At 61.6% G+C, this 25217-nt stretch overlaps 1 protein-coding gene across 1 annotated transcript in view; it reads left to right on the top strand.

Moving 5' to 3' along the window:
- The first annotated feature begins 11164 nt into the window (after nucleotides 1-11164).
- The window catches only part of PTP4A3 (protein tyrosine phosphatase 4A3), a 34666-nt gene continuing 20613 nt past the window's right edge, over nucleotides 11165-25217 (top strand). Inside the window, exon 1 of the mRNA XM_082601662.1 lies at nucleotides 11165-11238. The gene's annotated coding sequence lies outside the window, so the exon portion shown is untranslated. The remainder of the gene's footprint in view (nucleotides 11239-25217) is intronic.

The following is a 25217-nucleotide window of genomic DNA, read 5'->3' as shown; positions in this document are numbered from 1 at the left end:
CCCATAACTGTCCTTGACCACACTGGGCACACATCTGCCTCAGGGCCTTTGCTCTGGCTGATCCCTCAGGTTCCCTGCACTGTCTCATCCCTAACCTCATGGAGGGCCCTGCTCAGATGTCACCTGTCCAGAGTAGGTGAGAGGTCAGTATAGCAACACACAGCCCTGAGTCCCAGGGGCCCAGACAGTGAAGATATGTTTCTCACTCACACCTCGTGTCCACTGCAGGTCAGGGGAGTGGGGGTGGGGCTCCTGCTCCCTGGTGGCCTGGGGACCCTAGTGACAGAGACTCCACCATCAAATGAAGCCTCTGTGGTCCCACCATGAGGCTTCAGGATCCACCGCCATCGGGAGGGGGAAGCATCACTCACAGGCTCTTAAGTGCTTTGTCCTAGAAGTGCCCCCGTAGCTCTGCCCCTGTTCCCAAGGGCTGACATCAGTGGCATGGCCACACCTCACATCAGGGGGTGGGACAGTGACCCCCCGAGCATGGGACGGAGGAGACGCACAGCAGTGGCCTCTGCCTCGGGGCTCCCAGGCCACTTGGTCTCTCCAAGAGAGCCTGTCACTCTGCATTTATTCAGGAAAAACTCACATAACATAAAATTAACCATGTTAAAGTGTACAGTTCAGTTCAGTGGTATTTGGTACACTCACGGTGTCATGCAACCATCACCTTTATCTAGTTCCAGAACGTTTCCACCACCAAAAGGTTTCCAAATGGAAAGCCTGGACCCATTAAGCAGTCACTCCCCTTCCCCTCCCCCAGCCCCTGGCAACCACTCAGGTACTGTCTGTCTCTGAGGGTTTGACTGTTCTGGAGACCGTATGTAAAAGGGCTTGCAGAACACGTAGTCCTTTGTATCCGGCTTCTCTCACCGAGCATGATGTTTTCAAGGTTCATCCCGTTGTAGCCTGTGTCAGGTCTCACTCCTTCCTACGGCTGAAGAATGCTCCACTGCAGGGTGGACCGAGCTGTGCTTATCCTTTGACCGGATGATGAACACCTGGGCGGCTTCCACCTTTGGCTTCCTGAGCGGGCTCGCAGCACGGTCTCGAGCAGGTTTGGTCTGAGTCCCTGTGCTCGGTCTTTGGGGCACGTACCTGGGCGTCACTCCCGAGTTCCTTCATCACACTGATTCTTCTCTGTAGTCACTTCCTGTCTGAGACCTTGGGATGCTCACAATCCCCACCTCCCCAGGGCGTGTCTGAGCCGAGACGCGTTTTGCTTTTTGCGTGGGGGGACCGCCCTCGGCTCGTGCCCACCGAGCTGCCTGGCATCCTCCTGTCGCTGTCTCCTCCTGGCACAGGCCTGGCACGCAGCAGGTGTTCTACTGAAGCTCGTTGAATCACGAATAAATTCAGGACGATAACTTGGGCTTCCTGGGGAGTTTTGTTTGCAAAAAGAAACCCGCTGCTAAAGAAGGGATGAGCCCCACGCTGTACCCGTCTGTTTCCTCTGCCATCGCCGCCCGAACGCCCCCAGCACCCGGGCTGGGGGTGGGGTCCATCTACTGGCGGGCAGCCCCTCCCCCTGGGCCGAGAGCCAAGTGAGGGCGCCCACTGCCAAGCGCCGTGTTTGGGCACAGGCGAGGTGGGGCTGGGTGGCGCCCGGGCCCTCCTGTGCCTCATAAATCGCTCTGAAGAAAATTCCCCAAAAGGAGTTTCAGATGCTGCTGTGCCCAGGACAGCAGGCTGGTCTCCCCGCCACTGGGGGCGTCTCCTCCCCCATCTGCGGCCGGAGGAGCCTCCAGTGGGTCACCTCAGCGCCTCGCCAAGCGTGGGGTCCACTTCTGACTGTTCTTCTCTAAGTCCTAGAAGAACGTGTGAGTCTCCCCAGCCCAGCATCCCGTTATGAACCCACTGTGTTCCTCACTGCCTTGGGCCATCGCCCTAGCTCTCTCCCCCATCTCTCACAGGGTGCCCCCCCCAGTGTGTCTTCAACACCCACATGTGTCTTCAGCAGGTGGGTGGCTAAGAGCATCGGCAGTGGGGGTCTGGGTTGCCTTGCCTCCTCCACCGTTGCACGCGCTCCTGTTGTTCTCTGAGGCTTGGTTTTCTCCTCTGTTAAATGGGGATAAGCAGATGCAGCAGGAAACGTGCTTGGCCAGGGCCTGGCACATGAAGAGTACTAAGTAGATGCCAGCTGCAGCCCTAACCATGCCTAATGAGCCCCTGCCGAGCCCAGGAAGGACGTTCTGCACGGCAGAGCAAAGCCCAGGCATGTCACATGGCATCTGAGACCCTCTGCCGTCTGGGCACACCTGACAGTGCGCCCCAGTCCTGGTGCTGCCAGCTGCCTTCATGCTCCCCACCTGCCACGTGCTTCTGCGCCTTTTCGTGTGCCATTCCTCTGCCTGTGCTGCCCTGCCCACCCCGGGGGCCTGCGGCATCCTCCTAACGTCACCCAGACCGTGAGCGTCTGTCTGCTGCCCCTGGAGGGCAGAGCCTATGGCATCACCTGCAGAACCTGCAGATGGTGGGGCGGGGATACAGACTGGGGCCCCAGCCGAGGGCGGCCACTCCTTCAGCCCAGGGACTCATAGCCAATACCTTGGTAAGTGATGGTACTGGGTGCAAACTCTTTTTCTTTTTAAAATTAATTAATTAATTAATTTTTGGCTGCGTTGGGTCTTCATTGCTGCGCGTGGGCTTTCTCTAGTTGCATCGAGTGGGGGCTACTCTTCATTGCGATGCGTGGGCTTCTCATTGCAGTGGCTTCTCTTGTTGCGGAGCACGGGCTCTAGGTGCGCGGGCTTCAGTAGTTGTGGTGCACGGGCTTAGCTGCTCCGCAGAATGTGGGATCTTCCCGGATCAGGGTTCAAACCCATGTCCCCTGCATTGGCAGGCGGATTCTTAACCACTGTGCCACCAGGGAAGTCCCTTTTTAAAAATTTTTTATTGGAGTATAGTTGCTTTACAATGTTGTTAGTTTCAGGTGTACAGCAAAGTACATCAGTTATACATATACATATAACCACTCTTTTCTAGATTCTTTTTGCATATAGTCCATTACAGAGTACTGAGTAGAGTTCCCTGTGCTATACAGTAGGTTCTTTTTAGTTATCTATTTTATATATAGTCGTGTGTATATGTCCATCCCAATCTCCCAATTTATCCCTCCCCCTTTTCCCTCCTGGTAACCATAAGTTTGTTTTCTACATCTGTGACTCTACTTGTGTTTTGTAAATAAGTTCATTTGTACCCTTTTTCTAAGATTCCACATATAAGAGATATTGTATGATATTTGTCTTTCTGTGGGGTGCAGACTCTTGAGGCCTGGGCAGCTCCAACGTGCTCTGCACTTTGCACCCTCTAGCTCAGAGCATTGTAGAGGTTCAGCGTGTGGTCTGTATTTGGACACTCCTGTGATAGGGAGCTCACTACATTGTTAGGCCATATTTTCAGCACTGGCAGCTTTCTGGGAATGAGGGCTCAGTCTCCCCACAGTCTCCTGTGCGGCGGTCGGCAGCCCGAGATGGTGTGTGTGAGTCGTGGCGTCTGTCTCCCACCACCTCCTGGGGCTCTCCAGCAGGGAGCTCGGGCTACAGAGAGTTGTACTGCCCCCTGGTGGCTGCGGTTCACAGGGGCCGAAGCTCTCCTGCCCACAGGGCTCCTGTCCTTGAGTGCCCGCCACGAAGGAGGCAGGGGACAGGGCAGCAAGTGGATCACAGACCCCTTGGAGAAGACAGACACATACATAAATGTGGAGGATGTGGCATCTTCAGGCTCGGGGAGGCCTGACGGTAGCCTCCCACAGTCCCTGGACCCATGTGGGCCTTGTGCTGAGGATGGGTGGGTTAGGGACGCCCAGACCCATCGGGTTTGCTTGGCCTGGATCTGCTGTCTCCTGGGAAGTGTCACTGTTGGGGGTCCCATGACCTTGGCATGGGGTCACCTGTTCCGAGGTTGCCCTCTGTACCCTACAGGCTCCCCAAGAGGGGACCCACTACACAGGGTCAGAACATGCCAGACTTGGGGAGACCTGGCTGGACAGCCTCCACTGCCCTGGGGCCACCACACAGCCCTTACCCAATCCCGGACGCCTGGATGGCCAGCCAGCTGCCCCTGCCGTCTCCTGGGTCTACTGGGGTCTCCTTGGACCCTCTCTGTACCATTCCACCCTCCTGAGCAGTCAGCCCTGCTGTTCCCCAGACTGTCAGCAGCTCCCACCTTTGCGCCCTGTGCTGAGGGCAGGGGATGGGGGGGACCTACACTGGGGTTACTCTGCGCTGGGGGTGAGCTCGCTGAGACACAGCTGGTGGTCCTGCTGCAGGACCCTCGCCTGTCACTCCCGTCTTGCTGGTGTGCTGCTGTCCCTCCTTCCCCCGGGCCTTTGAATCCCCCATCCCGATCGGGATGAACCCTAACCCCACTGCAGGGCCCAGTGGGGGTGTTTCCTCCCCCAGGAAGCTTCCTGGCCTAGTCCCAGGAGAGACTGCCCTCCGGCCTTCCGCGAGTACTGTACCCCCGTCTCCTGGGTGCAAACTTCTGTGAGGGGTGCAATGACCCTTTCGGGGCCCGCCGAGGCCCCCTGACCATGGACTGCACCCGGGAGGGCTCCCAGCTTTATCCACTCTGGACCTCGGTTGCTGAGGGGGCAATGCACTGAAACAAGCTCTCCTCATGGTGTCGGGGTGAAAGGACAGACCCTCTTGGGCTGACTTCTGGGGCTTTGTGTGGCAGGGGTTCTGACACTCAGAGGCCTCGTGCAGGACCACAGTCTCGGTGGGTGGAAGTGCCAGGGTGGCTGCAGGTGGTTCCGTGAGAACCTGAGCCTCTTGCTACCCCTTTTGGGCACCTCTGGCCCTGGAGCCCCAAGACCCTGCTCCTAGGGCACAGTTTTGGCCCCTGTCCCCAGTGCCTATACCAGGCTCTTGCTGGCCCCTGGGTTGCAGAGAGGAGACCGAGCAGGAGGGACCCTGTCCTCCATGGGCCCACAGGAGGTGGGGACAGACTCAGATATATTGGGGACCCCAGAGGGCTGAGATAAGAGACCTACGCCAGGGCTGCGCAGAAGCTCAGTGGGGCTGCCAGCGGGCTCTGGCGGCGGTGGCACGCCCTGCTCTTCCTGTCGCAGTCCCTTCCTTTCTCCCTTCCCCGGGTGGCCCCTGGAGGGGTTAGGGGCCAGCCCCTGGGTGTGTGGCTCGCCCCCCTGCGCCTCATTCTGAACTGAGTGGTGGGGCTCCGGCTCCCACACTTCCCTGTTGCCATCTCCCTGGCAACCCAGGTCACTGGGGCTGGGTGGAGGGCCAGGCAGGACCGGCTACGTAATTCCTGGGCCCAGCATGAAACCAAACTGTGGGCCATCTGTTTCATAAGCGCTGCCCGATGGGGGCACTAGAGCATTGCACCCGTGGCTGAGCTCAGGCCTGTGACCGCCCAGGTCTCACTCCGGAGCAGCTGGCCCTTCTCACAGTCACCACGAGGGGGCGCTCGCGAGGCGTGCCCGATGCCTGCTCCTGGCTGGCACCTGGAGGTGTCCACCTCAAGCCTTCTGGTCCTAACCATCCCAGGAGGTGTCGGGAATGCAGGCTGTGTTGGTGTCCAGGCCTCCTCACTGGTGGGAGCCCTAGTCGACTGGGTCCTCTGGCTGCTAGTTCTCTGCTGCAGCGTCCTGGGTGGATGGTACAGCTTGTGCAAAGGGCAGCAGGTGGGCTTGATCTGGTGCCCTGGGGCTCCAGGGATGGAGCTGGAGGTCGCCAAGAGCAGCAGTGGGTGTAGATGGACCCAGGGGTCAGCAGGGCTGGGTGGGGGACACAGCCGGCCGTGGCCGTCCTCAGGGAGGCCTTGGCACACACTGGAGCACTCTTCCTGACCTGCTCACCTGATGGCTGCTTGGCCTGCAGGCCCCCCTCATGTGCTGATGCCTGGAACGCACACTCCCAATTCCCAGGCCCAGCGGTCTCCCCAGGTACTCCTGACCTGGGGAGTAACTGGGGAGCTGCCTGGGTGGGCTCTCCCACTCCAGTCTGCAGCATCCCCAGGACAGCCTGGCATAGCACTCAACAAGTGGTCGTCAGAGCCAGCAATCGGTGAAAGGGCTGGAACTTCCAGGCTTAGCTGGGGACCCCAGCTCCAATGGCCCCCAGGGCTCCCACACCCACCCCATTGGCAGTCTCAGAAGTCTGGGCTTAAGAACTGCCCCTCTGGACTTCCCTGGTGGTGCAGTGGTTAAGAATCTGCCTGCCAATGCAGGGGACACGGGTTCAAGCCCTGGTCTGGGAAGATCTCACATGCCGCGGAGCAGCTAAGCTTGTGCACCACAGCTACTGAGCCTGCGCTCTGGAGCCCGTGAGCCACAACTACTGAGCCCGCGTGCCACAACTACTGAAGCCTGCGTGCCTAGAGCCCATGCTCCGCGACGAGAGAAGCCAATGCAATGAGAAGCCTGCTCACCGCAACGAAGAGTAGCCCCTGATCGCCACAACTAGAGAAAGCCTGCGCGCAGCAACGAAGACCCAATGCAGCCAAATATATAAATAAGTAAATAAATTAAAAAAAAAAAAGAGAACTGCCCTTCCTCCACCCTGGCACTGGGAGGGACGACTCCCGCCTCCCCTGCAGGGACCAGAGCTCATCCTGCTGCTGCCTTTGCCTCCTGATCAGATTGCAGGCCCATGAAGGGGCCCTGTCCTTCCCACACTGACTGCAGGCTGGCCTGTGACGGATGGACAACGGTGGGGAGGGGCATGAGCGACTCCTGAGGCTGGGTTACAAAGGCATGGCAGCTTCCCTCTGCGGTCGCTGACTTGGGGGACGCCAGCCGCTGTCTGGTGAGGACATCCCCCTGGGAGACCTGCTCTCAAGAGGAGGGATGGGCCGCAGCCAACAGCCTGCACAGCTGGCCAGCTGGGGTGGTGAGCCAGCTTGGAGCAGGTCCTCCCACCCCAGGTGGGCCTTCAGATGATGCAGCCAGGCCACCACTGCAGCTGCCAGGAACTGAGCCAGAACTGCCCAGCTAAGCGTTGGAACTCCTGCCCCACAGGTACCCAGAGAGGACAGACGGTCACTGCTGTTTAAAGGTACTAAGCTTGAGGTGACTGTTTCGCAGCATAGCGGGCGCACATAGAATCATCATTTAAGCAACTTGACTGTGTTATTGGACATTTGGGAATGACAGTGATGAACCCCCAAGGCCTTGCTCTCCAAGTCCAGTTTCCTCTTCATATTTGGAGCACAGTTGTGTGTTCAGCTCCCCTGATAGCAGAGCCTGAGATCGGGACTTGGGTGCAGGGGGTTTACTTGGGTGATCCCAGGTGAGGGTGGGAAAGCCAACACACGGGGGCATGGTGGAGATCTCTCGATGCTTCCAGAGCCTCTGGAGGCGCTCCAGACACCCTCTGTCTGCAGGAGGGAGGCTGGGTGAGTACACAGGTGAGGGCTGTCCTAGTTCACACCTTCGGGGCCCGGTGCACCCTGGGGGTGGGGCACTGTCGGGGGGAGGAGGGTCCCACTGGGCTCAGGATGGGCCTTTGCTTCTGCGGCTGAAATGGGTGTGACGTGGCCACCAGGAGTCAGTCCCTGAGGTTCCTCTTTTCGTCCTGTACCTTGCACCCAGCTTTTGCGTTTACCTGACTTAACGTTCAACCAGAAGCTCTTTGGCAATTCACTGGTGGTCCAGTGGTTGGGACTCTGCACTTCCACTGCAGGGGGCATGGGTTTGACCCCTGGTCAGGGAACTAAGATCCCACATGCTGCGCGACACAGCCAAAAAAATCCCCAAAAGACAACCAGTTCTTTTTCCCTTTGCTTATGTTTGACGCTGGGACCTGAGGATGATTCTGGAAGGACAGTCCTAAGAACGTCTACTGGGCACCTGTTCAGCGACAGGTGGAACCAAGCCGGTGTCAAGTCTCATTCCCCAAGGCTGGAGCTGTCACTCTGACCCCGTTACGATACGGATGAGGAGACTGAGGCGTGCAGCCTGGTGTTGGGGGCTCAAAAGCAGCTGCCCGCTGCCCGCGGCTGGCTCCGGGTCCCTGCCTGTGGCCCTGCCGCCGCTGGGGCCAGGCCTGCTGCTTTCTGGAAATCCACTTAGCACTGACCTCGCCTTTGTCCTCCTTGGAGCTAATCTGCTAATCCTGTTGCCCCGGCGGGTGCTCCCCAGTCCAGTCCTGCTAACCCACCTGCCCCTGCAGGCCCTCTTCCCCAGCTGGGGGCCTCCTCTCAGCCATGCTGGGGTGTGGTGGGCAGGCCCAGTGACTGGGGGTAGATGGGGTGGGGCCCTCAATCCCAGGGAGGATCTGGGTGTCTGGAATTCAGGTCTGGATCCTGACTCTGTCCTTCCCTCACTCAGCCATCAGCTCTGTGGCCCCGTTTCCCGTGTAAAGGAGATCAGTTCTGAGCCAACCCTTCCTGCTATGAGATCACCACTCAGCTCACCCCTTCTCGCCCCGCCTATTCCACTCACAGCAGGGGTGCCAGCTCTGGCCTCCCCAGACCTGGGCTCGAATCCCAGCTCTGTCTTAACTGAGCCTCAGCTTCCTTATCTGCAAAATGGGGGTGGTGGCCCCTCCTCCGCAAGGCATGGTGCAGACTTGGTGGGACAGTGGGTGTAAGTGTCTGGTATGAGGCTGGAGTTCAGTGAATGTTTAGGGAGTGGAACTCTTGGATCCTCCTCCTCGGGTCCCCATACTGATGCCAAGAATGTGGAGGTGAAAGGGACCCCAGTCCATGAGAAAGGCCACATCCATGGGGAGAAACCTCTCTGAGATTTGGGGCAGGAGAGGAGGAAGAGTATGAAAAGTTAGGGATGCAGGTGCTGCTCTTCGAGGTCAAGCTCAACATTGAAAAAAAAAAAGATCAGTAATTAAAATGGACCCGGGACTTCCCTGGTGGTACAGTGGTTAAGAATCCACCTGCCAATGCAGGGGACACGGGTTCGAGCCCTGGTCTGGGAAGATCCCACATGCCACAGAGCAACTAAGCCCGTGCGCCACGACGACTGAGCCTGTGCTCTAGAACCCACGAGCCACAACTATTGAAGCCATGCACCTAGAGCCCATGCTGCGCAACAAGAGAAGTCACTGCAATGAGAAGCCCGCGCACTGCAACAAAGAGTAGCCCCTGCTCGCTGCAACAAGAGAAAGCCCGCGCGCAGTAACAAAGACCCAACGTGGCGAAAAATAAATAAATAAATATATATATATAAAAAAGGTTTCTTTTTATATTTAACAAATTTAATCAGTTATACATATACATATGTTCCCATATCCCCTCCCTTTTGCGTCTCCCTCCCACCCTCCCTATCCCACCCCTCCAGGCGGTCACAAAGCACTGAGCTGATCTCCCTGTGCTATGCGGCTGCTTCCCACTAGCTATCTACCTTACATTTGGTAGTGTATATATGTCCATGCCGCTCTTTCACTTTGTCACAGCTTACCCTTCCCCCTCCCCGTGTCCTCAAGTCCATTCTCTAGTAGGTCTGTGTCTTTATTCCTATCATACCCCTATGTTCTTCATGACATTAAAAAAAAAAAAGTTTTTTAAAAAATGGACCTGGAAATGGGCTGCCTCAGTGGGTGCCCAGCTCCCATTTCAGTGGAGGTGTCCTAGGCCCTCAGAGCTGGAATGAGCGCCAGATGTTGCCTCTTCCAACAGCACAGCCGTCCCACTCTTCCCTGCTGGAAGGCACGAAGGACAGGGAAGCCCAGCTTCGCGGTTCAGCGAGGGGGGCCCGGGCCTGCTCTACTCCCGACTCGCTGTGTGATCTTTGGAAGTTGCTGAACCTCTCTGTGTCTTCATCTACAAGATAGAGAGAACAATTGTCCTTACCTCATGGGGCTGTGCAGGCATTAAATGAGCTGGTGAACTGAGATTGGAACCCAGATCGGCAAGGCTCTGCCCTCGGAGCCCCTGATGCCTCTTAGGGAGGAGTCGGGGGCCTCTGGGGACCATCCGACCACCCCCCCCATCCATGACTGAGTGTACTTTTGGTGTGCCAGATGTAGGTCTGTGCGCTGGAGACACAGATGGGGATACAGGTGAGGTCCTCACCCAGACCACGATCAGTGTTATGTGTAACTGCTTGTGACTCTCTGGCAGAACTTGGTGCACAGCTCTGGGGCTGAGTGAGGGGATGGTCAGCGGAGACTGAGTTCTCAGAGGAGACAACAGCTGAGAGGGACCACACGTGAAGGACAGCACCACAGGGATAGTCTGGGGCGAGACTTTCCAGGCAGAAGGAACAGTAAGTGCGAAGGCCCTTAGGTGGGATGGACCCTGTTGGAGGAACTGCACGCAGGTACACGAGACTGTGGCAGTGAGGTGGCAGGTGGAGGGCACCTGGAGGAGTGAGCCTGGGCCTGCTCAGGTGGCCTGGGGACAGAGGTGGGGCCCTGCAGGATTCCGCACAGAGGAGGATGGGCTCACGCTTGCCTTCCAGGGGTCCAGGTGGGTGGGTGGTCGGAGGGCATCCTCTCCGAGAAATGGAGGCAGGACCAGAGTCTGGAAGGAGAGGCTGGGCACTTGGCTGGGCTGGGGGTCCATGGACTGGTGTGGGGGACAGGATAGGGCGAGTGAGGCGCCCGGGAGACCCCGACCAGGCTCCATGCGCCCTCTGTCCTGGGTTTCCTCCATATATCACCACTGGCCGAGCCATGAGCTCCCTAGGATGGGCTGATCCATAAGGGGACCTCCTCACCAGTCCCCAAGGGGGCACCTTAAGATCCCCCAGGGCCCCAGCACCCGCCCCCCGAAAGCCACTTCCCGCCCCATGTATCATGGGCGGCCTGGGGGCCTCGAGGCCCGGTCTGACCCCAAGCCCCGGGACAGGTGACTGCTTTCCGTAACCCATCCTCACGGCAACCCGCTGTGCGCGTCGGGCAAAGCCGCCGTCGACACAAGAGGAAGTCCAGGACTCCAGAAGTTTCGTGAAACCCTTGGACCCCAGACTCCATCCCTCTGCCTCGGTGCACCCTGCCCTCTTAACCCTCACTCGGGGTCAAGCCGCCCCGCAAGCACCCCGGTGTCCTGCAGCAGCCGCCTTGCGAGGGATATTGGACCACAGTCAGAACCCACGGACACGCCCCTTCCCACCTGGGCGGGGCTCCGGGGCGTGCGCGCGCGCCCGCGTCTCCCCGGTGTGGGGAGCGCTCCCATTGGACCGCACCTCCCACGTGATGCGGCGAGCCCTGCCCGCGCGCCCGGAGCGGGGCCGCGCACGCGCCCCAGACCCTCGTGCACGCGCACGCGCCCAGAGCCCTCCGCCCGTGGAGCCGGCGCCCGGACCGCCAGGTCAGTTTCCTCGTGCCCGCTCGGGCGGGGGCGCGCGCGTGGTGCGGGCGCGTGGCGGGGCGCGCGCGGGCCGAGGGCGGGCCGACTCCCCAAGTCCAGGGACCCTGCTCCCGGCGGCCGCTGCGGCGCGAGCGCGGGCCTGGAGGCTGCCACGTGCAACTCTCAGCCCGGGGGCCGGCTCGGGACTCCGCCCTCCGATTCCCCCCGCGGCAACGGGACGCCCGGGCTGGGAGGCGTGACCCCCTCCCCCCTCCCACGATTCTGGGGGCGGGAGACCCCCCACCCCGAGTACCTCTTCCCCAAGGGCCGGCAGGGTGTCGGGTGCTGCCCCCCATCCCCTGGCTCAGTTTCCTCCTCCGCACAGTTTGGGGGGAGTTGGTCCCTAGCGCTCCTGCCCTCCACAACCCCACCGGATTCCCTGCGTCGTGATGGCGGGGGGTGACGGCGAACGTCGCCGAGGCTAAGCTCCAGGTCCTGGTACAGGTCCGCGCCCTGGCTTTTAGACCACTCTGGGGCTGGTAGCCCGGCAGTGCCTCATCTGTCCAAGCAGTCCCCCAGCTTAGAGCAGGTCCCAGCCTTGTCCCAGGCGGCTCGTGATGCGCTCCTGTGTTCTCCCGGGCAGCTAGCTGGTGGCCGGTTGAGTTGGGGTGGGTGGCGTGTTAGCTCCAGGCCAGTAGAGCAGCTGTCGCCCTGGTCTGGCCTTCCTGGGTGGAGCATGGTGACCCCACAGGCCGGACCCTGATAGCGGGTCTGAGGGTGGGTAGAGTCCAGGCCAGCTGGTCACAGTGTGCCGGGCATTCCAGCCCTGGCAGGTGGGCATGCACTGTGCCTCCTCTCCTGGCTGGCCGGCTCTGTGGTCAGCCCTGCATGTGATGGTGGGTGCCTGGGTGCTGGGCATCAGTGGTGTGTGGACTCCAGCGGGGCCTGCTCCTAGGCTGGAGCAGTGTGGGGCTGTGGACCAGAGAGGGTCAGCAGACACAGGGTTCCTGTGGCCTTGCCCAAATGGAGACCCCTTTGCAGCTCTGTGCAGGCGCCTTGCCTCACTGACCTGAAATCCTCCCATGAAGTTCTTAACTCCACTTCTCAGATGAGGAGACTGAGGCCCAGAGAGGTGGAGTCATGTCCAGCCCCTCAGCCTGCAGACCTCACCAGAGCCTTGGTTTTCCCACCTGTGAAGTGGGTGCTGGTTGACCTTCCTGGCAGGCTGCTGTGATGAGTAAATGGGCCCTGAGGCAGGCGTAGGGGTGTCTCCCCACGGCCACCCAGGCCTCCCTTGCTGCAGGTATTCAGGAGAAGCGGCTGCCCCCCAGATGTCCCCCTGAGGAGCTGGCCACCCCCAACACCCCCATAGTGCTTGCCATGCACTGTGTGCCAGGCCCGGTGCTGGACTGAGGGGTGGACGATGGCAGGTCCCGCCTCAGGCCGTGGCGCTGTGCCTCCTCGTGTCCTTGTTGTCTGGGTGGTGGTCCTCCCTGAGCAGTCTGGCTCTGAGCAGCCCGTCAGGCATTCCTTTCTCACTGAGTCACCAAAACTTGAGCACCTACTGTGTGCCAGGCCCTGATAAGCTGTTGTCAAGACTGACCTGGGCCCTGGCCTCGTGGAGCTGGCAGTCAAGTGGAGGCGCCCACACACACAGGTGGCTGTGCCGTCTTGGGCATGTCCCCGCCAAACCTCACAATACCCTTCTCTCACTTGGGATGGTGACGCCGCGTGATGGGTGGGCCTGTGTGTGCCCACTGACGCATGTGGCCAGGATCCACTCTGCCAGGTGGGGCTCCGGGCACTGAGGACCAGGGAACAGAACAGGTGTGACCCTGCTCTCCTGGACCCTGCCTTCAGTGCTGGGGGTTCTGGCGGGTGGGTAGGTGGGCTGCCGGGCTGGCTGGGGGGCCCAGGGCTTGGCCAACGCACCCTGCCGTTTTCCTGGCCAGGAAGCCGGGCCTGGAGGGACTCTGCAGGCTGGAGGGAATGAGGGCAGGTCCGTTTGTGTGGAGCAGGTCCATGTCCCCAGGGTCACAGCGTCTCCTGCCGCCGGGACTCTGGGAGAGGGGTGGTGGCTCCCCTTCCAGGTGGGGAAGCCGAGGCTCAGAGAAGGTAGTCACCAGGTGTGTTGGGTGCCTGTTGGGTGCCTGCTGTGTGCCGGGCCCCTCCCCCATCCTGGTCTGTCCCCCAGCAACTGGAGTCATTGTCCACCTGTCCTGCAGCGAGAGGCCAAAGTTCTGCGAGGCTCCTCACTTCCCGAGGTCACGGGGGCTCTGGGCAGTGACGGCTCAGGGAGGAGGCCCCTCTGTCCCACGCCACCTCTGGTCCAGGGCCCCGAGTCCCCCGGGCGGGCTGGGAATTGTTCCTGTCGGGACTCTGGAAGGCCGCCCAGGTGTGTGGAAGCCCCAGCCAGGCCCAGTTCCCGCCACAGTGACCGTTCTGCTGCCTGGGGTCTGTCTCCTCCTCCGCCCAGGCCTCAGCTGGGAGTGTGTGTCCTCTGTGAGCCCTCGCAAGGCAGGTGGTGTGTACATTTGTTTTTGTTTTTGTTTTTAATATTTGTTTGTTTATTTGGCTGTGCTGGGTCTTAGCTGTGGCATGCAGGATCTTCGTTGCTGTGTCCAGAATCTTTTAGTTGCAGCATGCGGGATCTAGTTCCCCCACCAGCGACTGAACCTGGGCCCCCTGCACTGGGAGCGTGGAGTCTTAACTGCTGGACCACCAGTGAAGTCCCTGGTGTGTACATTTGGATGTGAGGACCTAAGCCTCAGTGCCCGAGGGTCTCAGCGGGCAAGGAGGTGGCTTGAGCCTCGTGGAGACCAGCGTTCTCATCTGGAGAAGGTGACGACCCCCCAGGATGGCTGGAGTGGGGTTCCACTGTCCTCGGCCATCACCGCCAGAAGGGACTTGAGGAGAAACCGGTCCGGCAATCAGACCTGAGCCCTGCGCGGTCCTCCCGCTGCCCCAGCTTCTCAGGCCTCTGTGCCACGAATGCCCTCTCTATCCTGGATCTTCCTGGCCACCACCTTTATTGTGCACCTACTGTGTGCTTGGCCGGAGCTTGGCTGAGTCCTGGATGAGTCCAGGGGTGGGTGTCACCACCCTGGGTCTCCATTCTGCACCAGCAAATGAGGGGCTGGATCCCAAGGTTGTCAGTGGGGGAGGTGCCCCCAGATGCTTGGTGCTCTCTGAGGTGCGCCCACGCGTCCCCCAGGAGATTCGGATGCCCCCGGGAAGGAAGCACCCATGGCTGATGTGGGCAGATGGAAGGTTGGGAGCCCCCAGACTGTGTCATGCTGTGGTTCTATTTCCTGACTCAGATTCTGAGGGAAGGGGCGGCAGGAGCCATGGAGTGTTCTAGAGCAGGGTGGAGGGATGGTCTCTGGTGCGTGGCTGGGGGCTGATGTGCTGGAAGAGGGCTCAGCCAGGACGTCCGTGGGTGCTGCTGTGGGTCTCCCCAGCGTCCCGGCCTGGCTGCCCAGAGCCCCCTTCGTCAATGAAAGGTCATTAGCCATCTGCCTTTGGGCCAGCTTTTCTCCTCTGGGGCCTCAGTTTCCCCTTCTGCAGAAGGGGGGCTCTGACCTGCTGTCACCAGCTCCTCCATCCCCCCAGTCCCTCCTGGGAGCTGCAGGAGCCTGTTCCCATGGCCTCACTCGGCACAAAGACCCCGAAGCAAGGGCTGGCCCAGCTGGAGGAGGCGGGCGGGCAGGCAGCCCTGCCCTGTCCCCTTCCCATGGGATTGGTGCTCCCGGCCCCTCTCCTGGCCCCGGGGCCCCTCTTGTGACTCAGGCTTCCTGGAAGAGGCGCGGGAGAGTGATGAGGATTCCCCGCCACCCCACCCAGAGTTCCCGCAGCGACCGCCTGCGTGTCCCGTCACCGCCCCACCGCTACCTACGGTGGGCTTCACCTGCTGTCTGCTCTGCGCCTGCCCCCAGCAGGCGCCCCTTCCTGCTGCTTCCACTGGCACCCTCCGGGCATCGTCAGTTGGCGCTGGGACAGGCCCCCCTCCTCCCTTGCCTGGACCAGGCCCTGCCGAGCCAGACATTCCCTCCCCTTTCATCTCCCCGCGGGCCAGCTGCTGAGCCTTCTCCGGGCCTTCACTTCTCTCTGGCTGGCCGCCCAGTGGCCCATCTGCTGGGAATCGCCATGCGGGAGCTCAGGGGGTGCCCGAGGCTGCCCGGGGCTCCCCATGGTGACCTCGCAGTCCCCTCCGCATAGCCCTAGGGAGCCCAGAGCCGTGGCCCCGGCTCTGCCAGGCCTCTCTGGGTGCCCCTGGGCTGCCCCCTGCTCTTCCTGGGCCTCAGTTTTCTCGTCTAGAGAATGGAGAGCTTGGAGCAGACCTTGGACCCCACCGCAGACTGGGTGGGGGGTCAGGACAAAGCTGGTAGTCCTGGTGGTTAAGCCCAAGCCACCTGGGCCAGGCGACTTGCTTGCAGCCCTGCGTCTGCCCGTTGTGACCGGCCCGGCAGACTCTCCATTTACGGTCTCTGATGCCTGCAGCCTCGGGAAGGGCCGTCCGTGGGTGTCTCAGTTCCCCTGTCTGTCAAGTTGTGCTCTTGGGCCAGACCCTGTGCAGGGAGTGGGCAGAGAGGGCCTGGGGCCCTGCTGTGACGGTACCTCCTGGGCTCAGGAACCCACATTGGGGGCGGGGACCATCCAAACAGTGCCCCATGTTGTTCAGTACAGATTCAGTGATGACAGTCAAACAGCCCTGGAAATTCACAACTGCTCTGGGCTCTGGGCTGCGGGGCATATACTGGAGCTCCCAGGGACAGGCTGCCCACGTGCAGCATGTTGTGTCTCACTTGAAATTTCCCTCACCACTGACTGTGGGCCTCTCTCCTGATGGCAGTTGGGGGCCTGGGGCCCGGGTCTGGATGGACCCTGTTTATGAATCAGTACCCTCGTGACGGCCTCTTCTAAACAGGGCCCTGCATCCCTCTTGCCCCCGTCACCACCAGCTTGGCTGCGGTGTAGTGGGGTTGGGGAGGCAGCCTACTGGCTTGGCCTGGCTCCTGCCTTCCCGTGCCTCTTGAGGGGCTGCCAGGCCTGCACTGGCCCCTGCGGGGGACGGGAGAGGGCTGAGAAAGGTGGTCCTGACCCTGGGAGGGACCATGGGTGAATAGGACCTGCAGGAGACGACTGTCACCTTCCTGGAGAGTGTGTCCCCAAGATTTTGAGGTCGTGTTGGCGCAGGAAGTCAAGGTAGCCTTCTGAGAGGAGGTGGTGTCTGGCTGGGGCTTGAAGGATGTGGGCATCGCAGCAGCTGGCGGGAGGGGCTCCAGGAAGGGAGAGCTGGGCGAAGGCAGCTCCCGGGAGCTCGGGGCCTGGGTTAAGAGCACCCCTCAGGGGCGCTGTCGTGGTCTCGCTCTAGGCCGGAGTGGAGCTGGTCCAGGGCACGGCCTTCATCCTCATGGCCAGCTGTGTGGCAGTGGCTGTCACTGCCCCGTCTCCCAGGCCACGTACCCTCCCTGTCCAGGGTGGCAGGCGTGTCTGGCTGGTGCCCCTCGACTCGGGGCTGTGCGGTCCTTGTAGAACGGCCTGGAGCCAGACTGTCGTCCCCTCGTTTACAGATGAGGGGCCTCCAGGTGTGTGTGGGACAGGGTGGGGAGTGGACCTCACTCCAGTGCAGCCACCAGCTCATCTGGCCCGGGAGACCCTCCCCTCTCTGGCCTCAGTTTTCCCTGTTTCTCAAATGGGGCCGGGAGGACCTGCCTCCACGGGTGGGTGACAGTCTGATAAGGAAGGGACATCTGGTGAGCAGGAGGCCCTGCTTCTGGCCTCTGGTGTTAACGTGCCGGCCCGTGCCTCAGTTTCCCCCTCTGTAAATGGAGGTGTGCACCCCTTTTGTGGGCATGTTGGGAGGTGTAAAAGGGGGCACCCCGCGGTGAGCAGAAGGTGCTCTGCTGAGGGTGCAGCCCTTCCCTGCTCCTGTCCCATCCTCCGTGGCCTCGAGGGCTGGGCCGTTCCCACGGTCGCCGGGCAGCCGCAGGAAGCCATCTGGAGGCCTTGTTTACCCCTCCTCCCAGCTTCCCTGGCAGGAAGTCACCGGAAGGGCCGTCCCGAGGGGCCCTCAGGCCTGTGAGGACAGCCAGAGGCTGGGGGTCCCTGGGTGGAGCGTAGGGGGCAGGGAACGCGGAGGAGCCAGGCAGAGCCGCTGGGCGTGTGGGCTGGAGTGGATTGAACCATTCATCCAGGGTGTCCCCCTGTCCGCCCACCTCGTCAGCTGCCCCTGCCCCCCACAGGCCCCCGATGAGGCCCAGCATGGCCACAGCCCACAAAGTCACGGTCTGCAGACAGCAGTGAGGCCACTGCAGCCTCGGCCCTGGGTGGACTGTGTGCCATTAGGGGAGGTGTGGGGTCCAGGGGGCCGGGGGAGGAGCCCCAAGCTCCGGGGAGGGGTCAGAGGAAGGGGCTTTGGTGCCAGCTGAGGGTCAAGGAGGAGGCGTCTAGGGGAAGGGCTGCAGGTGGAAGGGGGCAGCCTCCGGGGCGTTGGAGGTGGGCGGGGTCTGGGGGCATGGATGGTGACCCCTTTCTCTCCTCCCCTCCCCCAGCCCTCCCGCCCTTCCCCCTCGACCTCCACGAGACCCCCCGATCAGCCTGCAGGTCTGGATGTGGTTGGAGCAGGGTCGGGGCCTGGGCATCCGCCCCTCGGGACGTGCCCAGCTGCCCCGGCATTTGCTGCAGCCCCGATGCCCACTGACTGGCCTGAGTGTGGCCGGCCGGGCCTGGGGACTGTTCCCACAGACACTGCCAGCTGGGCCTGCCTGGCGCTAGGAGGGACACTGACCCCTCAGGGCCTCGCGTCCTGTCTGCTTGGCTGCCTTGTGCCTGCCTGGGCCTCCTGTCTTCAGAAGGAGCCTGGTGGGCTCAGGGGTCAGACAGCCCTGCCCAGCCAGCCCTGGGGAGGCCAAGGAGCGCCCCACCTTGGTTTCCTCCCCTCCCTCCCCCCTCCTCCCCTCTGTCCCCCTCTTCCCTCCTCCCCTCCCTCCCCCCCCCTCCCCTCCCTCCCCTCTCCCCACTCCTCCCCACCTCCCTTGGAAGGCTCTGGCTCAGGTTCTATGGGCAAAGCCTCCCAGAGAGTGTGCTGGGGTTTCGGGGCCTGGGTGAGTTTACGGTACCCCACCCCGGGGAAGTGAGCGTGAGAACCAGGGTTTCGGGCGGATTGGGGATTCAGGAGCATGCTGCCGGGAGGCATGTCCACCGGCCAGTCCTGGGTGAGACTGGATGGTCCAGGGGCCTCCAAGGGCATCCATGGGCCGAGGACAGACACTGTGAGCCTGTCCCAGGAGGGTCAGTGACCCTTCCCAAGCCTGCTGCTTGTGCTGCTTGCACGGACCCAGCCTCATGGCCGCCGTGGGATGTGGGTTCCCCATTTGTGGAGGATCAGCTACCTCCTGGCGGTAGAGGGCAGCTGACCCCAGGTCTGAGCAGTGTCGGCCTCGCTCCGCTGCCTTGGAATGAAATGCTAAGTCCGGCGGAACGTGGAAGCAGAGGGAAGGGTGCTCTCTTAAGAGACGTTGGCTGCGTGTGTGAGCAGGAGTGGGGGACGCAGCAGGGGGCTGAGGCTGGGCTCCCTGGCGCTTGCTGGGCGGCTGCTGAAATGGGAGAAGCCCCCGGGGGGGGGGGTTGGGGGAGCCCTGCACTGTGAGCCCGGAACCTGGGGAGGCTGGGGAGGAGGCTGGCTGAGGGACGGTGGCTGGCCTCAGCCCCCAGACCATTTCTTCCCGGGTGCCGCATGCTCTGTTGATGGTACGTGACAAGATAGTGCTCTCCACGCCCCTCCCCTTCTGCCAGGGCGTCTGGGTGGAAAGTAGGTTGAGATGGGAGCTTCTCAGTGGGTCGGGAGTCCAGCCGGGGCGGGGGCTCCTCGACAGCCGAGCGCCTCTCTTCTTCTCTTGCTGCTGCTGGGGCCGTGGTCTGGGGGCGCCTGGCCCTCAGGGTCACCACCTGGCTGCCGTGGCCAAATTGGCTGTCGTGCTAGGAACTGAGCTTTTCTTCCGGAGAGCTCCTTTGGACCCAGAGCATAGCCAGGGCATCCAGTTGGTGCTCAGTAAGTGTTTGTGGGCTGGTGAGCCGGCCTCCAAGGAGGTGGGGTCTGGACAGGCACAGGAGAGCCAGGAGGGAGTCCTGGGTAGGTGGCACCCATTGGCAAAGGCCTGGTGGCAGTGTGGAATGGTGCAGGGGCAGAGAGCTGGCAGAGGGCACAGTACGTGCAAAGGGCCGGAGGCAGGATCTCAGAGGCAAGTTTCAGGAACAGCAGGAGGGCAGGTGAGGCTGGAGCCGAGGAAGGGAGTTGGGGGAGGAGGTCAGTGGGGTGGGGCCTTCTTTCAGGCCTAAGGATGAACATAGGCTTTCCTTCTTCGTGATGTAGGTGCCATGGGAGGGTTTTAGCCGAGAAGGACAGGATGGACTCAGCTGTCACCACGTAGGGAGCGAGGGGCAGGGTTGGGGGGACCTGCGATGCCAGCGCGGGTCTGGTTCTGGGCAGATGCTCCTCAGGTTCCTGGTCACCCCAGGTGGCTCCAGGCACCTGGGCCCAGGTGTTGCCGTCTCACCACCCATGGCAGCCGTCTTGCCCCCGGCTGGGGATTGTGGGGAGTTCCCATTTCCCTACCTTGAGCTTGATTCTGTGACACACCTGGATTTGGGATTCTGAGGACCGGTGCCCCGCAAGCCCTCCTGCCCTGGGGACCAGCTCCCTGTGGTTCCCCTGAAGGCTGGGTCACCTTTCTGCTCCCTGCCCTTTCCTGCCTTGTGGCCTTTGCTCAGGCCCTGCCCTCCACCCAGACACCTACCCCATTCACCCAGTTGGATCTTTTAAGGCAAAAGGGGGACGGCGTGTCTTTCTGTGACTACTGGGTGCTGTCCAGCAGGCCACCTGGGGCAATCCAGCTCTCGAGGGATGTCCGTACCTGCTTCTGATTGAGTGGGGCCTGGATTTGGGGGAGTTGCATGAATGTGCGGTTTTGTCTGGTGGAGGAGGTTGCCTCCCTGGGGCCCCGTCGAACACCGCTGGTCTCTTCTCCCCTCTCGCATTTTAGCACTCAGAATCCGCGGGCTGAAAGCACTCAGTGCCGTGAATTCTCTGAGCCAGCGTTGCCCCCTGCCAGCTCCGTCACAGATGATTGACTAGATCTCAGACTACTCACTTTACGTGTGATAGTTGTGTTTTTTTTTTTTTTTTTTTTTTTTTCCGTACGCGGGCCTCTCACTGTTGTGGCCTCTCCCGTTGTGGAGCACAGGCTCCGGACTTGCAGCGGCCATGGCTCACGGGCCCAGCCGCTCCGCGGCACATGGGATCTTCCCGGACCGGGGCACGAACCCGTCCGTGTCCCCTGCATCGGCAGGCGGACTCTCAACCCCTGCGCCACCAGGGAAGCCCCAATAGTTGTGTTTTTAACTTCTAAAAAGGCTTTGACAAACCTTTCCCATCCTTGAAGGCTAGCACTGTCCTGCCTGGAACCCTGGAGGGCCCTTCCCCCTCCGTCTGCCTGCCGGGGCCTCTGTCGCTCCCCGACATGCCTAGTGCCCTTGGCAGCCTGGTGCAGCCCCGGCGGGCCGGGAAGGGGCTGACCAGGTGCCCCCAGGTGTGGACCCAGATCCTCTCTGCCCACCTACCCTGTGTCACCTGGATGCCCCAGTCCAGCATCGCTCCCCTGGTCCGTGCTGCTGCTCAGTCCCTGTGGGTGAAATAAAAACAGACCTGGAAATGACCCAAATGTCCGTCCGCTGAAGAGCAGGTAATGCAAGATGTGGTCTCTCCACGCAGTGGACTAGTACTCAGCATCCTGATCTACCCTACAGCATGGGTGACGCTTGGAAGTATTATCCTGAATGAAGGGGGCCAGACGCAAAGGACCACACGGTGATGATTCCATTTGTGTAAAGTGTCCAGAACAGGCAAATCCATAGAGATGGAGAGCAGATTCCCGGTTGCCAGGGGCTGGGGCGGGGGATGGGGAGTGACTACTAACAGTTGTGGGTTTCTTTAGGGGGCGATGGAAGTGTTCTGGAATTGGTGGTGGTGATGATTACACGACACTGTGAATGTACTAAAAAAACACCGAAGTGCACACTTTCAAACAGTAAAATGGAAAACGTCACGTTAGGTGAATTTTATCTCCATTAAAAAAAAATGTAAACGGCTCCCCTGCCCCACACAACCTGGCTTGAGCAGGTTCACAGTTAGTCTGCAAAATAGGATGTAACCCAGCTCCGTCCCAGGGTTCGAGCAGGCAGGGGCTTGATTCGCTTGCAGGAGAAGGTGAAGCAGCCCCTGTTCGCTGCTTGGGACGTGGGGGCGCTTAGTGGGTGTGGGAGAACAGGTGGGCCATCCTTTCTCCACGGCCTGAGTTTTGCTGAGTGAATGGACGAGTGAGGCTTAGGGGCAGGTAGACGTCTGTGTGCAAAGTCCCCGCCCTCCCCTGCCCTGTGACCCGTGTCCCCTGCATCAGCAGGCGGACTCTCAACCTCTGCGCCACCAGGGAAGCCCCGATAGTTGTGTCATCATCACCCTGATGTGTGGGGCCTGTGTTCTTTGTCTGGGATCTGTCTCCGGTCTCTCCCCTGCTTCAATCCCCTGAGCCCGGGCAGCAGGGTGCACCGGGGGGTGTGGGCACAGAGCAGCCCCTGCCCAGCTCTGCACCCCGGGTCCCTGCCCCGTGCGGAGCTCACGGAATCGCCGAGGGGTCAGATGAAGCCAAGAGGGCACCCGCTTGGTCGCCTCTGAAGTGTGCCCCCCCATGCCGTCCCTGCATACGTTTCTTTTTATGTTGGCCTTGCTGGGCCTGGCGAGTAGGGCTGCCGGGCCTGTGCACCCACCTGGCTCTGGGCATTTTTTTTTTTTTCAAGTGAAGTATAGTTGATTTACAGTGTTAATTTCTGCTGTACAGCAAAGTGATTCAGGTATATGTGTGTATATGTGTGTGTGTGTGTGTGTGTGTGTGTGTGTGTACGCACAGACGTTGCTTTTTACATTCTTTTCCGTTATGGTTTGTCACAGGATGTTGACTTGTGTCAGTAGTTCCCTGTGCTCTGCAGTAGGACCTTGTTGTCTGGCTCTGGGCGTTTCTGCCCGGTGTGAAGGTGCGGCCCAGGGGCCTCCTGGTCCCCAAGGGGCTGCCCCGCGGCTGCCCCCCCGAGTCCTGGCCCGGCTCTGCTGGAGGAGGCCTGCGAGCCGCTGCGTGTCCTTCTGACCGTGGGAATGGCCCACATGACGCTGCCAGGTGGAGCCTTTACTGCGCCCTGGAGGCCACCCTCAGGCCAGCTCGTCCAGCCCTCAGCCCTCAGCCCGCAGCCCCTCCCGGGAGGGAGGCTGTGCTGTGCAGCCCAGGGAAAGGGGCTGAAGTTGGCCCCTGGGCAGGGAGGGGTGGAGGGGCTGGAGCAGCCCTCGGTGCCTGGCGCAGGTCTGCCCTCTGGCCCGCAGCAATGCCCAGAGCCTCCCAGGGAGCCAGGGCCGGTGCAGACCCCAGGCTGGAAGGCACCTCAGCCCCTCAGAAAGCTCAGGCCCGGGAGAGGAGGGGTTTCCCTCAGGTCATCCATTCTGATGGTTCCCTACTTCCTCCCCTGGGAGCTAGGCAGGTGCTTAAGGTGGGTGGTGTAGGCAGCCCGGGTCCTGATGCCCAGCTCCCCAGAACGCGCTGTGCCCGGCCCTCTGCTGCCTTCTGTCTGGGCAGGCAGCTCTGCTGGCATCGGCGGGGCTGCCGAGGGGGCGGCAGGGGCCGCGGGGAGGGTGGCATGGCTGGGCGCTTGGAGGGCACTGGGCTCCCTGTGGCTGGGGCCTTCCCACTGCCCGCTTGGGCTGGGCACCCAGCCTCGGCCGTTCTCAGGGCAGGGGATGCCTGCATCCAGGAGCTAATCCTGCCACCCTCAGGTCATTGTCGCCACGGCAGGGCCAAGGTGGGGACACGGGGGAAGCTGTGTGCTCTGCCCTCACCCCTTCTGTGACAGTCACACAGTGACCACCAGCATGGCCCGCCTGCACCACTCCTCACAGCCGGGAGTGGCACCCAGGCTCAGAGAGATGGTCCCAGACACACAGACGAGGAGGAGCCGGGGGGGCCAGGCCAGGAGGCTCTCCGACCCTCACAGCTGGGAGGCTGGGGCCCAGGGCGCCCTAGCCTGGCGTTGCCGAAGTGGGGTTCTGTGAGGCGCCTCATTGCTAGGGCCTGGCTTCAAAAACATCCTGGAGGGACTTCCCTGGCCGTCCAGTGGTTAGGGCTCCGTGCTTCCACTGCAGGGGGCACGGGTTCGATCCCTGGTCAGGGAACTAAGATCCCACGTGCTGTGTGGCGCAGCCAAAAAAAAAAAAACCACATTCTGGAAATGCGCTGCTGGGATCTTCAGGTCCCCATGTCTGTAGAGACATCCTGCGGGCAAGAGGTCCCCTTGAGTGTCCCAAGGAACCCACTGGGAGAATCATGAACCTGAACGTGGACCCTCCTGGGGGTCCCAGAGTCCTGTCAGAGCCCCCGTGGGTGTCCAGCATGGTGGGAGCATTCGGGGGACGCAGGCAAGGCTGCTTGGGAGGGGAGTGTCCTTCTAGACCCAGGAGAAGAGCCAACGGCAGCTCCGTGAAGGATGAGCTTCCAGTGAACCTGTTTTACTGATGAGCAAACTGAGACACAGGGAAGTTGAGGGGTGTGCCCAGCGTCACACGGCTTGCAGGGGGGAGCCAGGATGGGAACCACGCCAGGCTCCCGAGCTCGGGATCTGCTGGGAAGGGCAGACTCTGGGGGCAGGAGCAGCTTGAACAAGGCTGTGGGGCAGAAGCCTGGGCCTGGGGTGATAAGAGGGGACTGTCCCCTCCCCCTCGGCCCCCAGAGAACCTGCCTGGCCCGGCAGTTTGAATGAGGCTGCACCTCAGGGTCTTCTCCCCTCTCTGGGCCTCATTGGCCCAGAGGCCAGAGGTTCCCATGGGCCAGATGGTCATTGGTGCCCACAAAGTTATGGGGGGGGTGGTGACCCACATGGGGCAGGTCGAGCCCCAGGCTGGAGGCTGTGTGTGGTCGGGTGCAGGGCTGGCATCTCCGGGGGTGTGGCCCAGCAAGGCAGGGGGGTGCCCGTGTGGGCACGGGGGGTCCCTGCCACGGTCAAAGCCTCCTGCGGCGCTGTGCGCCTAGGGTCGGAGCCACTGGAGAGCGGAGAGCAGAGCCCCTGCTTGTTTCAGGGGTCGGATGTGGTTCTCTGTCCGGCCAAGGGCCCAGCACAGAGCTTGGTGGCCGAGAAGGCCCTTAACTGCCAGTGGGACCAACGTGACCCTGACACACTAATGGTGCCGATGGGCCTTTTGAAAGGGAGCCAGCTCAGAGAGGACAGGCAGCAGTGCGTGGTCCCCCAGCAGGCCCTCGGCCACAGGTAGAGACCCCGCATCCTGGGGCTGGGGCCTGCCTCGACCGCCCCTCTTGCGCCGGCTTTTTGGGGGTGCTGGGGGGCTGCGTCTTGCTGCCAGGCTGGCCCAGAAATAGCTGTGACCTTCTGCGCCCAGCTTGGCAGCGTCTGGGGCTGAGAGGCCTACGTGCGCCCGGCTGGTCCTTGCAGGGCGGGGGGGCTGGTTATTTTGGACGTGGCCTGCCGAGGCCAGGTCAGAGCTCTTTCCCGCGGCTCCTGCAGGCCCCTCTGACGTGCATCCACCAGGGCCTTGGCCGGCGGCCCCGGCCACCTCTGTGATCTCGTGCCCCCTTCCTGCCCGCCTGACCATCAGTGGCCCTGTGCTCCGGGCGCAGCAGGGGAGGGGGGCCCCGGGGACTGGGGCAGGCGCCGGGTGATAGGGCCGCCTCCTGGAGCCCTGACATCTGTTGGAGGCTGGGCCTCAGTTTCCCTCCAGGGGCTGTTTGAAGGAGAATGTACACAGAAAATGCCCACCCTGGGCTGGCTGGGAATCCTGGCTTGGAGCCTCAGGCAAGTCACTGATTGCATGGTCTGAGCCTTGGTTTCCTCATCCGTAAAATGGGGTGGGGGGCGACTTCCAGTGCGGCTTTGGGGATGGATGTGGGGAG

The sequence above is a fragment of the Mesoplodon mirus genome (genome assembly GCF_964341445.2).
Source record: "Mesoplodon mirus genome assembly, chromosome: 16".
NCBI classification, from domain to species: Eukaryota; Metazoa; Chordata; class Mammalia; order Artiodactyla; family Ziphiidae; genus Mesoplodon; species Mesoplodon mirus.
The sequence above is the reverse complement of the archived record's forward strand: the minus strand, read 5'-3'. Positions and strand labels throughout refer to the sequence as shown.